Source organism: Microtus oregoni, unplaced genomic scaffold (genome assembly GCF_018167655.1).
Source record: "Microtus oregoni isolate MIOR12 unplaced genomic scaffold, Mior012 000081F_ref0000091, whole genome shotgun sequence".
Classification (NCBI taxonomy): domain Eukaryota; kingdom Metazoa; phylum Chordata; class Mammalia; order Rodentia; family Cricetidae; genus Microtus; species Microtus oregoni.
In genome coordinates, this window is record NW_024544541.1 from 3,085,105 (window position 1) to 3,101,405 (window position 16,301).

General features: G+C 49.2%; 1 pseudogene; it reads right to left on the reverse strand.

Annotated features, from left to right (window-relative positions):
- Positions 1 to 3,887: 3,887 nt before the first annotated feature.
- LOC121441752 lies at positions 3,888 to 15,625 on the reverse strand (annotated as a pseudogene).
- Between the last annotated feature and the right edge of the window lie 676 nt (positions 15,626 to 16,301).

A 16,301-nucleotide genomic window follows, 5' to 3' on the forward strand; every position in this document is an offset into this window, starting at 1 on the left:
TCCTGATGCTGGGGTGTGAAAGGGATCCCGCCTTCTCCCTAGGTCACGGGGCATTTTATGTAACCTCCGCAGCCTTGGGGATTTAATACCCAGTGTCCTGAGCAGATGACCCAGTGGCAAAGTTCCAGAGCGAGGGAGCTTGGTGACTTCGTCTCTCGGACTCGCGTGTGTGCCCTGGTACCCACAATGCCTGCATCTGACTCGCGTGTGTGCCCTGGTACCCACAATGCCTGCATCTGACTCGCGTGTGTGCCCTGGTACCCACAATGCCTGCATCTGACTCGCGTGTGTGCCCTGGTACCCACAATGCCTGCATCTGACTCGCGTGTGTGCCCTGGTACCCACAATGCCTGCATCTGACTCGAGTGTGTGCCCTGGTACCCACAATGCCTGCATCTGACTCGAGTGTGTGCCCTGGTACCCACAATGCCTGCACCCACTTCAAATCTCACACACACACACATACAATTTTTAAAAAAGGAGGAGGGGGCTGGAGAGACAGCTCAGCAGTCAGTTAAGAGCACTAGTTGCTCTCGAAGAGGACCTTGAGTTTGAGGCTCTCAGTACCCACATGGCAGCTCACAATCATCCATAACTCCAGTTCCGGGGTATCCAGTGCCCTCTTCTGATCCCCAGGGACACCAGACACACCTGTGGTACACAGCCACTCATGCATCCAAACAGTCCTCCACTTTACGTCAATCTAAACATTTTAATAAGTAAATCTGTAAAGTTGTACAGAATGTAAAGAATTGTTCCATACCCATAGTACTACTTTCCGATCTGAGATGATTTTGCCCAGGCTGGCCTCAAATGATCCTCCTGCCTCAGCCTCTCAAGCAGTGGGTAACAGGTGCACCATAACATGGTACCTGGCTTCCTGCAAGACTCAATCATGCTGATCATCCACACGGATGGAATCTGTTCCGTGTCTGGCAAGCTGGCTCGGCGGATAAGAGCGCTTACCCCAGGTCTGAAGAACTGGGTTCAGTCGTCAGGGCCCACGTGGTAGGAAAGAAAGACCATTCCCAAAACAGGTAAATAACCCAAAGCAAACTCCTGGACCAAATTATTTTATCCCCAAGCCTGATTCTATTTTGAAATTCTCTCATATTTTTTGAGACTGGGTCTTCTTCTGTAACCTTGGCTGACTTGGAATTCACGCTGTAGACCAGGCTGGCCTCAAACTCAGAGGTCCTGAGTGCTGAGGTTATTAATGTTGTTAGTATTCTTAGTTCTAATATAACCTGGACTTCTAGGAACCTACACATTTAACGCGAAGCCTAAGGACAGATGTTACTCTGTTCAGAACCTCACTGGGGAAATCGCACTGCCAGGACTGCTGTTAGGGCTCACGGCCCACTCACTCTGCCAGCCTGCCTCTGAGAATCCACAGTCATCAATGACCCGACAGGAGCTGTGCATGCATGCGGTCACACGCAGACAGCGGCACACACACTATTTTATCGGAAGGCATTTCCCTTAGTGTTTGTGTACTTTACACTCAGAAGGGACTGATGTTTCTGAACAAGTGACAGGAAGGACCGAGAGGCAGCATCAGCAGAGGCTTTATTGAAGGACCGAGCGGCGTCACAGAGATGCTGGGAGCTGGCGGTGCTGACACAGGAACTGACGTGGAAGGCACTGAGATGTAAAAGGGGCTGGTGGACATGACTCCTGCCATAGGCAAGGAAGCAATTCTGTTTTCTGTACCCCACCTTCACCCCAAGACTTAATGCTATATTTCTTTGCTTAACTGGTCAGTGCTGAGGGATGGGTCATTAGGGGAACATGCTCAGCATGTATGAAGCCCTAGTTCAATCCCCAGCACCCAGAACCTACACACACAGATACACACACACACACAAAATGAAAAGTAACCGAGGCATGTGTCTCTCAAAAGCACTAGTTTTGTTTGTTTTATTTTGGTTTTGGTTTTTTGAGACAGGGTTTCCCTGTGTAGTGGTTTGGAGCCTGTCCTGGAACTCGCTCCTAGACCAGGCTGGCCTCGAACCCACAAACATCCACCTGCCTCGGCCCTCCGAGTGCTGGGATTAAAGGCGTGCGCCACCACTGCCTGGCCAACAGCCCTGTTTTCTTCCCAGAATACGTAAATCAAATGCCCCCAAACTGAGCGTCCTTTCCCTGAAAGCAGCCAGCACTGTGTAGGCTGCGAAGTTGCAGAAGCCTGAGCAGATAGATACGGGAGAGAAAGCCAGAAGTGCTGTGCTCTGCGGAGACCGGGACCCACAGAGCATGCAAGAATCACTTAGTGGCGCTTTGGACCCCCTGCTGGCAGAGCATATTAGAAAATGGAATGGAGTTTTGCAGTGGCGACAGCTCCGCAGCCCTGAGCTGGGTACCAGAGATGGTGGCTTAGACTCCACGTCCCTGGGGGCTGCAGATTCAGAACACGCCTTTAAACAAACAGCAGCCACACTCATTAGCTTGAGAAGCAAGTTCATGGCCACGATCACTGCATTAGCCTTTTCTTTCCTTATCTGGGTCTAAAACTCTACTGTTCAAGTTGTTGAATAAGGACATTGAGTCCAAAGTAGGAGAGATTTTCACAGCCTTGGACAATACTTTTACTTGGCACCTAAGGCCGAACATACATTCTGGGAGCTGGAGAGTTGGCCCAGTGGCTAAATGAAGTGGCTACTCTTCCAGAGTACCCAGAGTCTGTAACTCCAGTTTCAGGGGACCTGACACCCTCTTCTGGCCTTTGTGGACTCAAGATACACACATGGTACATGGACATACATGCGAGCAAAACACTCATACACATACAAGAAACAAAAATGAAGATCTAAGTACGCCGAGAGGAGGTAGAAGTATACCGGTGTAAATGAACGGCAGACGGAAATTATAATATTAGGCTTTAATAATTAAAAGATATTTAATAATATTTAATAATGAAATAATAAGAGGTTCCCGCGGAGAACAGGAAAGCAGAAGGGAAGGCAGGAGCACACCAGGAATATTTATTAGTAAGAAATATCCTCAGGGGACCACGCCCTACAAGCAAGGTGATTGGCTGGGGGGCTTCCCCTACATAGAAGGACACTGAGCGGCCTTTCTGGTGGGCGTGGCCACCTCTGCTCCAACAGCGTCCTGGAAGGCAGGAGGTAGAGCAGCTCGGAGGCAGTACAGTGGGAAGGGAGGTTCTTTTTTTTATATATTTATTTTATTTATTTATTATGTATACAATATTCTGTCTATGTGTATGTCTGCAGGCCAGAAGAGGGCACCAGACCTCTTTACAGATGGTTGTGAGCCACCATGTGGTTGCCGGGAATTGAACTCAGGACCTCTGGAAGACCAGGCAATGATCTTAACCACTGAGCCATCTCTCCAGCCCCGGAAGGGAGGTTCTTCATTGCTAACAAAACCAAGGGCTTCCTCAGCAAAGCGTGCTTCCAGTGGAGCTACTTGGGGTCTTGTCTGGCGCATTTGGGGCTCTGCTGTTCCTCAGGCAGTGGATCCCTCCCTTACCGAGACATTCCTGAGGGAATGCAACCTCTGCACTTGGTGCAAGTGCAGGGCGAACTCCGTGCTGCAGGCCCGCTAGACTGTCTCCGCTTTCTTTATGTCCCAGCTCAAGGCAACAGCCAGGGCTCTGGGGTCCTCCTTGGAGACCAGCTGCAGCAAGAATAAGAACCACTGGGGGCTGGAGAGATGGCTCAGAGGTTAAGAGCATTGCCTGCTCTTCCAAAGGTCCTGAGTTCAATTCCCAGCAACCACATGGTGGCTCACAACCATCTGTAATGGGGTCTGGTGCCCTCTTCTGGCCTGCAGAAATACACACAGACAGAATATTGTAAACATAATAAATAAATAAAATATTTAAAAAAAAAAAAAGAAGAAGAACCACTGAGCCCACAGCTTCTGGGACCCTGGCCTGTGCCCCAGGCTGGCCTCGAATGCACAGCAATGCGCCTTTCAGAGCACAGATTGCTCAAGCCCAACAGGAAGCTGAACGAGGCTCTAGTGGCTATCATTTCCCTTTCCTTCTACCTGGAATTGGGATGCACTCGGTGCACAGGGACAAGAACAAAGGGTGAAGAATACCCACCCCAAGGGACTCCCTCTAGGTAGCCAGCACAGGACGGACCCCACAGACTGCCTGCTCGCCCCATGGTGCTGAGGATGAAACCGACATTCACAAGCCGTGAATGTCCGCCAAGGGCTGATCGTCACCCCCAGCCTTATGTTTGCCTCCTGTGCTACTAGTGCACTGGCTGTGCAGGACGTAGGGATTTTTGACTCTACCTTGAAGCCACCTCAGAAGCTGAAACCCAGCAGTTTCTCTAGGTCAGGTCATTGTCAACTTGAACTAAAGACTAATGTTCGGTGACCTGAGGATCCCTTTTCTCTTAAAAGCCACTCAGACCTGGGTGGCGGCGGCACCTTTAATCCCAGCACTTTTGAGGGAGAGACAGGTTGATGTGAGTTCAAGGGCAGCCTGGTCTACACAGCAAGTTCCAGGACAGCCAAGGCTACACAGAGACCCTGTCTGAAAAAAAAAAAAAAAAGGGAAAAAAGCCACTTGGATTTAGACTGAGATGTTCGCAAATGTGTTAAAAGGCAAACATCAGCTGTGGGTCAGCCTGCAGAGGTGAGAGAAACCACGAACATGATACCACGTACATAAAACCACATACATGATACATGCCTCCGCACCTTCACACTCTCTGCAGGTCAGGGCCCCTAGTTCTTACCCACCTCCAAATCCTGATTAGATAAGCCCAGCTCTGGGGCAGGCTTCTCCTTCAGCAGTGAGGATCTGGCTTGTAAGTGCCACTTCGGAAGCCGTCTCTTTGCCGATGCCCGCGTCCACCGCATCCACGTCTCCACCGAGGGCGGCTTTTGGCTCTGCAGAGCAGACCAGGGGAAAGCAGCAGGTGGTGAGCCCACAGTCACTTAGCCAAGCAAGAACCCGCCAGGGTGACAGAAGCCGCACGCCCAGGGGACTGTCGTCTTCAGGGAATCGAGCTGCTCTGCAGACAAGGCCCCACCCTCCAGGAGGCTTTCAGAGAAGCCTAATCCTACCTTCCTGGTTGGAGAAGATGGAGCCCATCTTCTCCTTAGCCCGGTGATACAGTTCTAGCATCTGCTTGAACTGGCGGCCTCCTCTCTCCGGTGAAGCTCCCGCTGGAGCGCGTTCTGGATCCTTTGGACAATGGAACAGCTTTGGCAGAGCTCCTGACCAGTTCTGAACACGGGATGTCAATGAGCACCTGGCAGACAATAAAGGCTCTGAGAAACCTCAAGGGAGTGTGGCAGCTCTCAGGCACACCCCTTTCCAAAACTCTAGTGTGGAAACGGGGAGATGTAGTAGGAGCTGCAGGATTGCATTCCGCCACCCAGCTCCTGCCACCGGCTAGCTTATGTTCCGAAATAACAACACACAAATTGTATTCTTTTAAACACTGCCTGGCCCATTAGTTTCAGTCTTTTAACCCATTTCTAATAATCTATGTAGCACCACGAGGTGCGCTTACCAGGAAAGATTCAGCATGTGTGACCTGGTGGCTGGCTGCATCGCTGTCTGCCTCAGAGATCAGAGCTATCACGTCTGCCCGGGAGAGGGGAGCATGACGTCTCTCTGAGCTCACTTCCTCTTCCTCCCAGCATTCTGTTCTGTTTACTCCTCCCACCTATGTTTTAACCTATGAGGCCAAGCAGTTTCTTTATTACTTAACCAATGACCTTCCTCCATCAGGGAGAATCATGTATCGGGGTCTCGTTAAAAACAAAATTAAGACCCGGGTTCGATTCCCGGTCAGGGAACCAAAAAAAAAAACAAAAAACAAACAAAAAAAAAAACAAAATTAAGGGCTGTGCAATGGGGCACACACCTTTAATCCTAATACTCAAAGGCAGAAGCAGGTGGATCTCTGCGAGTTCGAGGCCAGCCTGGTCTATAGAAGTAGTTCCAGAACAGCTAGGGCTACACACAGAAACCCTACCTCAAACAAGCCTCCACTTAGAAATTCAACTCCATGGGCTGCAGAGATGGCTCAGCACTTTATGGACTAAGCGTGCAGAGGACCTGAGTTCAGTTCCCTGCAGCCATGTGGGTGGCTCACAACCTCCTGTAGCTCCAGCTTCAGGGGATCCACATCTCTGGCCTCTACCAGCACCTGTGCTCACGTACACAGGCCACTCCCCCTCCTAGCACACACGTGTGCGCACACACAAACACACCTCATTAAATCTTACCAAAAAAAAAAAAAAGGATGCAATTGACCGTTTCCACAATGAATCAATAAAAAGGGTTTTAAAATCTGTTACTGTTGTCACAGTGTCTGTGAGCGGAGGCATGAAGACGCTAGTGTGCACAGTGGGGAATTGAGTCTTTCTACCCTGTGAGCTCCGGGGATGAAACTGAGGCCCCTGAGCTTGGTGGGGAATGCCTCTACCCACTAAGCGGAGTTGCTGGCCCTGTTTCTTAAGAATATTTATGTAGGCCGGGCGGTGGTGGCGCACGCCTTTAATCCCAGCACTTGGGAGGCAGAGACAGGCGGATCTCTGTGAGTTCGAGACCAGCCTGGTCTACAGAGCTAGTTCCAGGACAGGCTCCAAAGCCACAGAGAAACCCTGTCTCGAAAAACCAAAAAAAAAAAAAAAAAAAGAATATTTATGTATTTACTTTTGTCTATGCATGTGGAGACGAGAAGGTAGCATGGCTTTTTACTGGGGTCTGGGGCTCTGAACTCAGGTCGGCAGGCCTGTGCTGCAAGCACTTTTACTGCTGAGCCATCACGCCACCCAAGAGTCTGCTTCTGTTTGGTTTGGTTTTTTGAGACAGGGTTTCTCTGTGTAGCCCTGGCTGTCCTGGAACTCACTCTGTAGACTAGGCAGGCTTTGAACTCACAGATCTCCTTCCTCTAACTCCTGAGTGCTGGGCTAAAGGCGAGCACCACCACTGCCCAGCTTGTTTATTTATTTTTAAGTCAGGGTCTTACTGTGTAGCCCAGGCTGGCCACACTCTCATGGTCCCTTTGTCTCAATTTCCCAAGCGCTGGGATATCGTCCAGTACTACTACCCTCAGCTTAAATCTCCATGGTACTGCAAATTCTAGCAAATTCGTATAAATGTAATCACAGAGCCAACATCTGAAGTTCCAGCACTTGGGAGGTAGAAGCAGCAAGATTACTTACCACAAGTTCGAGGCCAAGCTGGGCCATGTAGTAAGATCCAGGCCACCCAGGGCTTCAAAGCAAGGCTTGTCCCAAAGAAAACAACCAAAATAAAGTAAATACAGAAAAATCTTTAGACGCTGCAATGATAAATTATATGGCCTATGTCTGGCTTCTTTCACCTACTACAGTGCTTTCAAGATTCACTGATGTTGGGCTGGCGAGATGGTTCAGAGCATGGAGCACTTGCTGTGCCAAGTCTGAGGACCTGAGTTCAATTCCCGAAGCCCACATAAAGGTGGCCGGACGGGGAGGACTGCCTCCACTATGTCATTCTCCTCCTTCCACACGCGGCCACGAGAGGCCAGCCTCTCCCATCACACACACTGCTAAATTTAAAAAAGACTCCATGGTACTGTAGCGTGTGATAAGACCATTTCTTTCTGCGTACATGCTGATGTGTATACATCATGTGGAGTCTGGAGGACAGCCTCGGCTAGTGTCCCTCTGGTCCTATCCACCCTTGCGTCTCTCTCCGAGCAGGCAGGTGAGGCTGGCTAGCCAGCAAGCTTCCCAGGGACCACCCGCCTGCCTCTCCAGTGCTGGGGACACAGCGTGCCCCACCACAGGGGACTGTTTTCATTTGGCCTCTGAGGATGGACTCATCTTTGTTCTTGCTGTCTCCTCAGCCCTGAGAGCCCAGCCTTTTTATGGACACACTCACCACACTCTGCTGACCTGGTCAGCAGTGGATGAACACCTGTTTCCCTTACCGAGGACATTATCTTTTCATTACTTTTTTTTTTTTTCAAGGCAGGGTCTCATTCTGTAGCTCTGGCTGTCCTGGAACTATGTGGACCAGGCTGGCCTTGAACCCACAGAGCTCCTTCTGCCTCTGCCTCCTGAGTGCTGGGATTAAAGGTATGTACCACCACGTCAGCTTATTTTTTTATACCTCTTGGATTTTGAACTATGTGAATGTATTTATTGGTTGGGGTGCCCCTCTGTATGCTGTGAATATGTTTTATTACCATTGATTAACAAAGGAAGCTGCTTTGACCTATGGCAAGACAGAATATAACCAAGCGGGAAATCCAAGCAGAGGGTCAGGAAGAAAGAAGGCAGAGTGAGGAAGACGCCAGCAGTTGCCAGAGAAGCAAGATGTGAGGTAACGAGCCACACGCCTCATGGTAAAATATACAACAAAAGAAATGGGTTAATTTAAGTTGTAAGAGCTAGTTAATAGCTAGGCGATGGTGGCGCACGCCTTTAATCCCAGCACTCAGGAGGCAGAGGCAGGCAGATCTCTGTGAGTTCGAGACCAGCCTGCTCTACAAAGCCAGTTCCAGGACAGGCTCCAAAGCCACAGAGAAACCCTGTATCGAAAAACCAAAAAAAAAAAAAAAAAGAGCAAAGAGCTAGTTAATAATAAGCCTGAGCTAATAGACTAAACTGTTTGTGATTAATATTAAGCCTCAGAGTGGTTATTTTAAAAGCGGCTGCAGGACCAGGCAGGATGAGAAACCTCCAGTTACAATTTATCTTATTTATTCAAAATAAACTTGTAAGTTTAAAAAGTAATAAGAAAGTCACTTCCTTATCATCTCCCAATCTACATAGTAGTCCCCACCACTCCCTATACTCCCTATATACCACTCTGTGTATTCTCTTGAATAAGTCTAGGGTGGGGCCTAGAAATTTACATTTTAAAAAGTTCACTCATGAATCTGATGCAAACTGAATGTTGACAAGCGACTGGAAAGACAGTTCTGAGGCTAAGAGCACTCGCTGATCTTGCAGAAGACCCAAGATGAGTTTCTAGGCACGGACCTGGTTATTCATGGCTCTTCGCAATTCCAGTTCTAGGGGATGGGACACCCTTTTCTGGTCCCCAAGGGCATCAGGCATGTAAATGGTGCATAGACAAACATGCAGACAAAACACTCATACGTGTAAAGATAAAATACTAGATTTTGAAAAAGACTAGAGGAGCCGGGAGGTGGTGGCACACGCCTTTAATCCTAGCACTTGGGAGGCAGAGGTAGGTAGATCTCCATGAGTTCGAGGCCAGCCTGGTCTACAGAGTGAGTTCCAGGACAGTTAAGGTTGTTACATAAAGAAACCCTGTCTTGAACCCCACCCCACCCCTCTCCCCGCCAAAAAAAAAATGGAATTACTACAGCAGGAGAGGTGGGGGCACATGACCTAAGGTACCAGGACAGCAGAGGCTAGGGAGCGTTGTGGGCTGTGGAGGGGACTCACTTGGAGGTCCTCTTCTGGGAGCAGGATGATGATGGACAGGCCCTCTTCTGGGAGCAGGATGATGATAGACAGGCCCTCTTCTGGGAGCAGGATGATGATGGACAGGCCCTCTTCTGGGAGCAGGATGATGGACAGGCCCTCTTCTGGGAGAAGGATGATGGACAGGCCCTCTTCTGGAAGCAGGATGATGGACAGGTCCTCTTCTGGGAGCTGGATGATGATGGACAGATCCTCTTTTGGGAGCAGGATGATGGACAGGTCCTCTTTTGGGAGCAGGATGATGATGGACAGGCCCTCTTCTGGGAGCAGGATGATGGACAGGTCCTCTTCTGGGAGCAGGATGATGATGGACAGGTCCTCTTCTGGGAGCAGGATGATAGACAGGTCCTCTTCTGGGAGCAGGATAATGGACAGGCCCTCTTCTGGGAGCAGGATGATGGACAGGTCCTCTTCTGGGAGCAGGATGATGCTGGACAGGTCCTCTTCGGGGAGCAGGATGATGATGGACAGGCCCTCTTCTGGGAGCAGGATGATGATGGACAGGCCCTCTTCTGGGAGCAGGATGATGATGGACAGGTCCTCTTCTGGGAGCAGGATGATGGACAGGTCCTCTTTTGGGAGGATGATGGACAGGTCCTCTTTGGGGAGCAGGATGATGGACAGGTCCTCTTCTGGGAGCAGGATGATGGACAGGTCCTCTTCTGGGAGCAGGATGATGATGGACAGGTCCTCTACTGGGAGCAGGATGATGGACAGGTCCTCTTCTGGGAGCAGGATGATGATGGACAGGTCCTCTTCTGGGAGCAGGATGATGGACAGGCCCTCTTCTGGGAGCAGGATGATGATGGACAGGTCCTCTTCTGGGAGCAGGATGATGATGGACAGGTCCTCTTCTGGGAGCAGGATGATGATGGACAGGTCCTCTTCTGGGAGCAGGATGATGGACAGGTCCTCTTCTGGGAGCAGGATGATGGACAGGTCCTCTTCTGGGAGCAGGATGATGATGGACAGGCCCTCTTCTGGGAGCAGGATGATGGACAGGCCCTCTTCTGGGAGCAGGATAATGATGGACAGGCCCTCTTTCAGCTGCCTGGCTACATTCTTCCACTTCACCCCGGCTCCCCTGTCTGTTTCCTGGGCATCAAAGGACTCTTGGGAAACCCAGGCTGTTCCTCCATCGGATACAGAGAGAACGCCAGTCAGGTCAGTAATTCAGGGGCCGCTTTGCCTTCAACCCCAACACTCAGCAGCATGGAGAATGAGCATGTCCTCCGGCCTGTCATGATGTCATGACAGGGACGCACCTTTTCACAGGATGTCACAGGAAAGCTAATTCCCACCTCGGGCCTTGTTCTCTCTTCTGTCTTCTGTGTCCCACCCCCTATTTCTGTATGAAATTGTACTGCATTAAGTATGATGGCTAACATCATCTTTAATCCCAGCCCTCAGGACATTGAGGCAGGGGGACTGCAGCGAGTCTGAGGCCAACCTAATCTTCGGATGAAAACCTGTCTCAAAAGGAAAAAAAAAAAAAAGGGAAGCAGCAGCCACTTAGCCCTACAGTACGGTCACACACGGGCCAAAGGTCCGACCACACCTCTCTTTGATTAGTCTTTGTGCTTGGGTGTGTTCTTTTTTGGGGAGCTGGGGTTTCATGTAGCCCAAGCTAGGCTTGAATTCACTATGTCGTGGAGGTTAGCCTAGGACTTCTGATCCGCCTGCCTCTGACTTCTGGGGTAACGGGTGCCGGCCACCATGCTTGGCTGTGTTATTTTTGTACGTGACTCTGACCAGCAGCACTGGTCCTGGGGTGGCGAGGGGTGGGGACAATGGTGGCTGATAAAGCTACAGCTGACGGGTGATTTCCTCAGTGTAGCAGCAATGGTTTTTTTCCACAGACGCTTCGCCACCTCTCTGCTGCTGGCGCCTCTCTAGCTCTCGGACGAGCGAGCGTTAATTTGAATCTGCCGTGGTGATGATGACGGTATCACTAGCCTCTACTGAACCCCGTGTGCCAGAGAAGAGCAGTCACGAAGACGAGGCCTTGGCTAGTGTCTGTGGTCGTCACAGTCGCGACAGACAGATACTGTAATCACCATTTCCATAAGGGCCTGGCAGGCTGTGTAATTTGCCCAGTCACCTGCCCAGACATGGCAGAGCCACAGTCTCACTCGTCCTAAATCCCTTAGCCCTGTGCCTGGTACACAGAGGCTTAGGTAGCATGGCCGAGCAAGTGTTTAGACAGCCGGACGAACAGCAACCGCTCGCCCGTGAAGCCAAATGAATCGTGACAGCAACACTGGCTGTTCGGCCCAAAGTTCTTACCCGAAATGTTATACGCCCCCTTCTCATTACAGGCCAATGCCACAAACTTGGTATTGCAAGGGACATAAAGGAAGTAGTCGTCATCGTCCACTATTGAATTGTCCTCTGCCAGGACCAGGGTGACTGGTGTCAGGGACTCATCAATGGCCAGTACTTTGCAAGCTGAAAATAGAATGTTCGGCAGGTGACAAACATGTCAAGGAAATTACACCCCTCTTGGTACTCTCGTGTGTGCCCCAAGAGCTAGGTAGAATTGCTGGAAGATAATAATAGATAAATCATAACCATAACTCTTAGTACCAATGTAACACTTACCATATGCCCAGTACTATTCTAACTGCTTGTCAGGTAAACTACGAATCCTGTAAGGAGGTCCTATTCTTATTCCCAATTTACAGACAATGCACCTATGCTCAGACAGATTAGGTAACCTATTCAAAATCCCACAGTAGGGCTGGAGAGATGGCTCAGAGGTTAAGAGCATTGCCTGCTCTTCCAAAGGTCCTGAGTTCAATTCCCAGCAACCACATGGTGGCTCACAACCATCTGTAGTGGGGTCTTGTGCCCTCTTCTGGCCTGCAGGCATATACACAGACAGAATATTGTATACATAATAAATAAATAAATATAAAAAAAATCCCACAGTAAGTGGCACAGGTGAGATGCATTTTTATTTTTTTGATTTTTGTATGTATGAATGTTTTTTTTCTGAATGTATGTATATGGGCCACATTCATGTCTTGTACCCAAGGAGGCCAAAAGAGGGCGCTGGATGCCCTGGAACTGGAGTTACAGATGGTTGGAAACTGTCATGTGGGGGCTTAGAACTGAACCCAGATCTGCAAGAGCAGCCAGTGCTTTTAACAACCGAGCCATCTTTCCAGCACCCCAAACTGAGATTTAAACCGAGTGGCTCCTGAAAACGTTTCTGGCAGCTTCTCTGCACCCTGACATCAGAGACATTACCCAGAACCTGGTCTAATTTCCTGTGGACAAGTAACACTGACTCTTGTTCACTTATTCAGTGCTCGTCTTGAGTTCTACATATCCAGTGTCAGAAAAGAGAGAAAAGTGCTTGCAGCTATATACAATAGCTTGTAGCTATCGTCCTTCTGGCTCTTCTAACCAAAGGAAAATACAGCAGCGGCAGAAGCTTGTCTCAATAGCTTTTCATTTTATTATTGCCAGGCAAGAGGCCCTCTACAATGCTGTCATCCCCCAAAATAGGACAGCCAGTCTCCTTTAGGCTCAGCTGCAGAGAACATAGTTCTCTGTGCCAAGGACACCCAGCCGATGCAACAGAAGTAACCTAGTGCCAGGGGTGAAACCCAAACACTGATGTGGCAGAATCTCGATCACCAACTCAAACCCTGCTCCTGGGTCTCAGTGGCTCTGAGGAAGTGCTGCACACCCAGCATGCACTATGACTACAGGTCCTGGCTAGTTTCCATGGAAACCCTGCAGAACTTCTTTGGCTACACAATTTGTTGCTGCGGGATAATAACGCTTGTAAAGAATATTAACATAACATCTCCTTTGAGAGCTCCAACAGTCCCTTGACACAAGGCTGGAAATGCATCCACTACGCTGCTGAAACCCTAAGGCTCCAAAGATAAGTGCAAGGTCCAGCCGTGTAGTCAGGCTCAGAACCTGGGTCAGCTCAAGTTCCTTGTATGAACCCAAGGGGGCAGGTACTGGCAGCTCCCTTTTAATGGGACAGGTACTGACTGTGGACACCCGTCCCGACCCGGCCAGCGACCCCAGGACCGCCTCTGTGAGCCAGAGTAGAGAGAATACGCTGGACTCCGTTGGATCCAGAATCAGGCCAGTGAGCCTGGATCCGCAAAGAGCCTCACACTGGAGATAAATGAAAGCGCCAAAACCCTGGAGCCTCACACTGGAGATAAATGAAAGCGACAAAACCTTGTCAATCGCTGGACCCACGTGGGCCGCTGCAGTCCCTAGGTGACTGGGGTCACCTTCCCGACCCCTCCTAGTCCCCTCAGCAGTCCACCTTTGCGCCTCAGCTCCTCGAGGCAGGAGGCCGCCACGCCGTTCTGATCGCGGTTGTGTTTGCGGCGCAGCAGACACGGCTTGAGAGGCCGGATATCGTCCGGGTCCGGGTTGCTGGCTCCCCGCGACAGCGCCAGCCTCCTCGAAGTGCAACCTGATAGACTGGGAAATCGCGAGCAGTCCAGACCCGCTTTCCAGGTCTCGCCACAGCAAGTGACGTGAGAGCAAGGCACGCCGGGAGATGTAGTGCTGGCTAATCGCGTGCGTTTCGGGGCACTACCGGAGTCCTGTGGTTTCTGGGTTCAAAGTTGGGGTCAGGGATTCAGCTCAGGAAAGTGGGAGAGATTGTTGACTTTCCTTTTTAAAATTATTTTCTTTCCTCTCTCCTTCCTTTCTCACCCATCCCCTCCCTTCTCTTCTTTAAAACACTGTATGGTAATGCCTGGTGGTGGTGATGCACGCCTTTAATCCCAGTATACTCGGGAGGCAGAGGCCGGCAGATCTGGACCTACAGAGCTAGTCTACAGAGCTAGTTCCAGGACAGGTTGCAAAACTAAAGAGAAACCCTGTCTTGAAAAACTAAAAAGCAAAAAAACAAAAACAAACTAATAAACAAAAAACAAAAAAGCAAGAAACACTGAATGATGGAACCTAGGATAGCACAGTTCCACACATTGCTAGCCATGTTCTTTTTTGTTTTTGTTTTTTTGGTTTTTCGAGACAGGGTTTCTCTGTAGCTTTGGAGCCTGTCCTGGAACTCCCTTTGTAGACCAGGCTGGCCTTGAACTCACAGCGACCCACCTGCCTCTGCCTCCCGGGTGCTGGGATTAAAGGCGTGCACCACCACCGCCCGGTCGCTAGCCACGTTTTATTTAAGAGTTGTCAGCCGAAGCCGGGCAGTAGTGGCGCACGCCTTTAATCCCAGCACCCGGGAGGCAGAGGCAGGTGGGTCGCTGTGAGTTCGAGGCCAGCCTGGTCTACAAGAGCTAGTTCCAGGACAGGCACCAAAAAAACTACAGAGAAACCCTGTCTCGAAAATCCCCCCCCCCCCAAAAAAAAGAGAGAAAAGGCTAGAGATATGCAGGAAAGACAGGTCTAGATGAAAAGAAAAAAACCTCTCTCTAAACAGATTACAGTGTATTTAAAATGTGCATAGGCCAAGAAAGAAAAAAAATGGGTATAGACAGTCATAGAAAAAAGTAGTTTTCAAATAATAAAGTCTTTAAAGAGAAAGTAGAGTAATATAAAAAGAAAAATGCTATATAAAGATGGGAAATACACATGGAGTCTGGGTCCTGTATGGAGCTGTGTTGGCTTGGAATCTTTTGATTGCTGATCAGTGAACAGCAGTTGCTGAGAGACATGGGATCCTAAAAAGGATTGCTGAATTAAACCAGCATAGATATTTTAGGGATGCCTTAACTTTAAAATGGAATTCAAAAAATGTGTTGAGTTGGGGAAGAGGTTAGTCTTTTGATTTCACAGGAAACGGAAGGCTGTGGATTCTTTCAAGGTTGATAGAGATCAGTTTTGATTGGGGGAGATCCCCTGCAAACCTTGACTACAGACATAAGAAATGAACCAAGAAAAAGTATGTGACATGTGACCTGTGTGCAGATCCCTGGGTATGGGAACAGTTCTGATACTTGGCAACAAAAGTTACAACTGGTTTTCCCAGGACTTGACCTTTATCTCAGTGTTCTCAGGATTTTCTAAAGATGCCTTTGCCCACAAACAGCAGGAAGCAGTGTAGGGAACTCAGTGGCCACCTTTCCAAGAGTGGGGTGGGTGATTTTCAGTCATTCGATGGGTTACGGATGACTGCTGTCTGAGGGGTCAGCTTCCAGCCGCAGCACAGGGCTTCCAGAGGAATCCACATGGAATTGACATAAACTATACTTTTCCATCTGAGGGGGGTTTAGGAGAGGAAATGCTCGCTCTCTTGATGGCTTGCTCCTTTAGTCTCTGTTCTCATGTTCTTTGTGTTCTTTCACTTTCTGTGTTCTTTCTACTGTATACATTTTTCCTACAGCTCATACATCCCAATGAAGTTTTTCAGGCAATATAAGAATTACAATGTGGTTACATTCTATTTTTATAGTGAATGATTGCAAAGAATGCCACACAAACAGTAAAAAAATATCATGTTTTTCATATCCCTTACATGACTAAATATTTTATGTACTACAGGTGAAAAACAAACTATCCCAGGAACCCACATGCATTCATATGATGGGGAAGTCTTCTTAACCAATTATCTTTAAGAGGTGGGACCAAGTTAGGGTGTGGTTTTTCTGGGACCCGGAGACATTCTGGGGTCTGTATTCCCATGGCCTTGCCTAAATGAGATTCAGTCATCAGAGAGTAGCCTGGTGGCTGACACCTTGGACTCCAATTGCCACTATAATTGTTTACTAAATAAATAGTCCCTAAATGTGACCACGGTGCTCTGAGAATAGGGAGAGTTTTAATTCAAGAATTAAAATGTGTGTGTGGTGCACACCTGTAATCTCAGCATCGGGAGGTGGAGGCAGGAGGATCAGGAGTCCATCCTG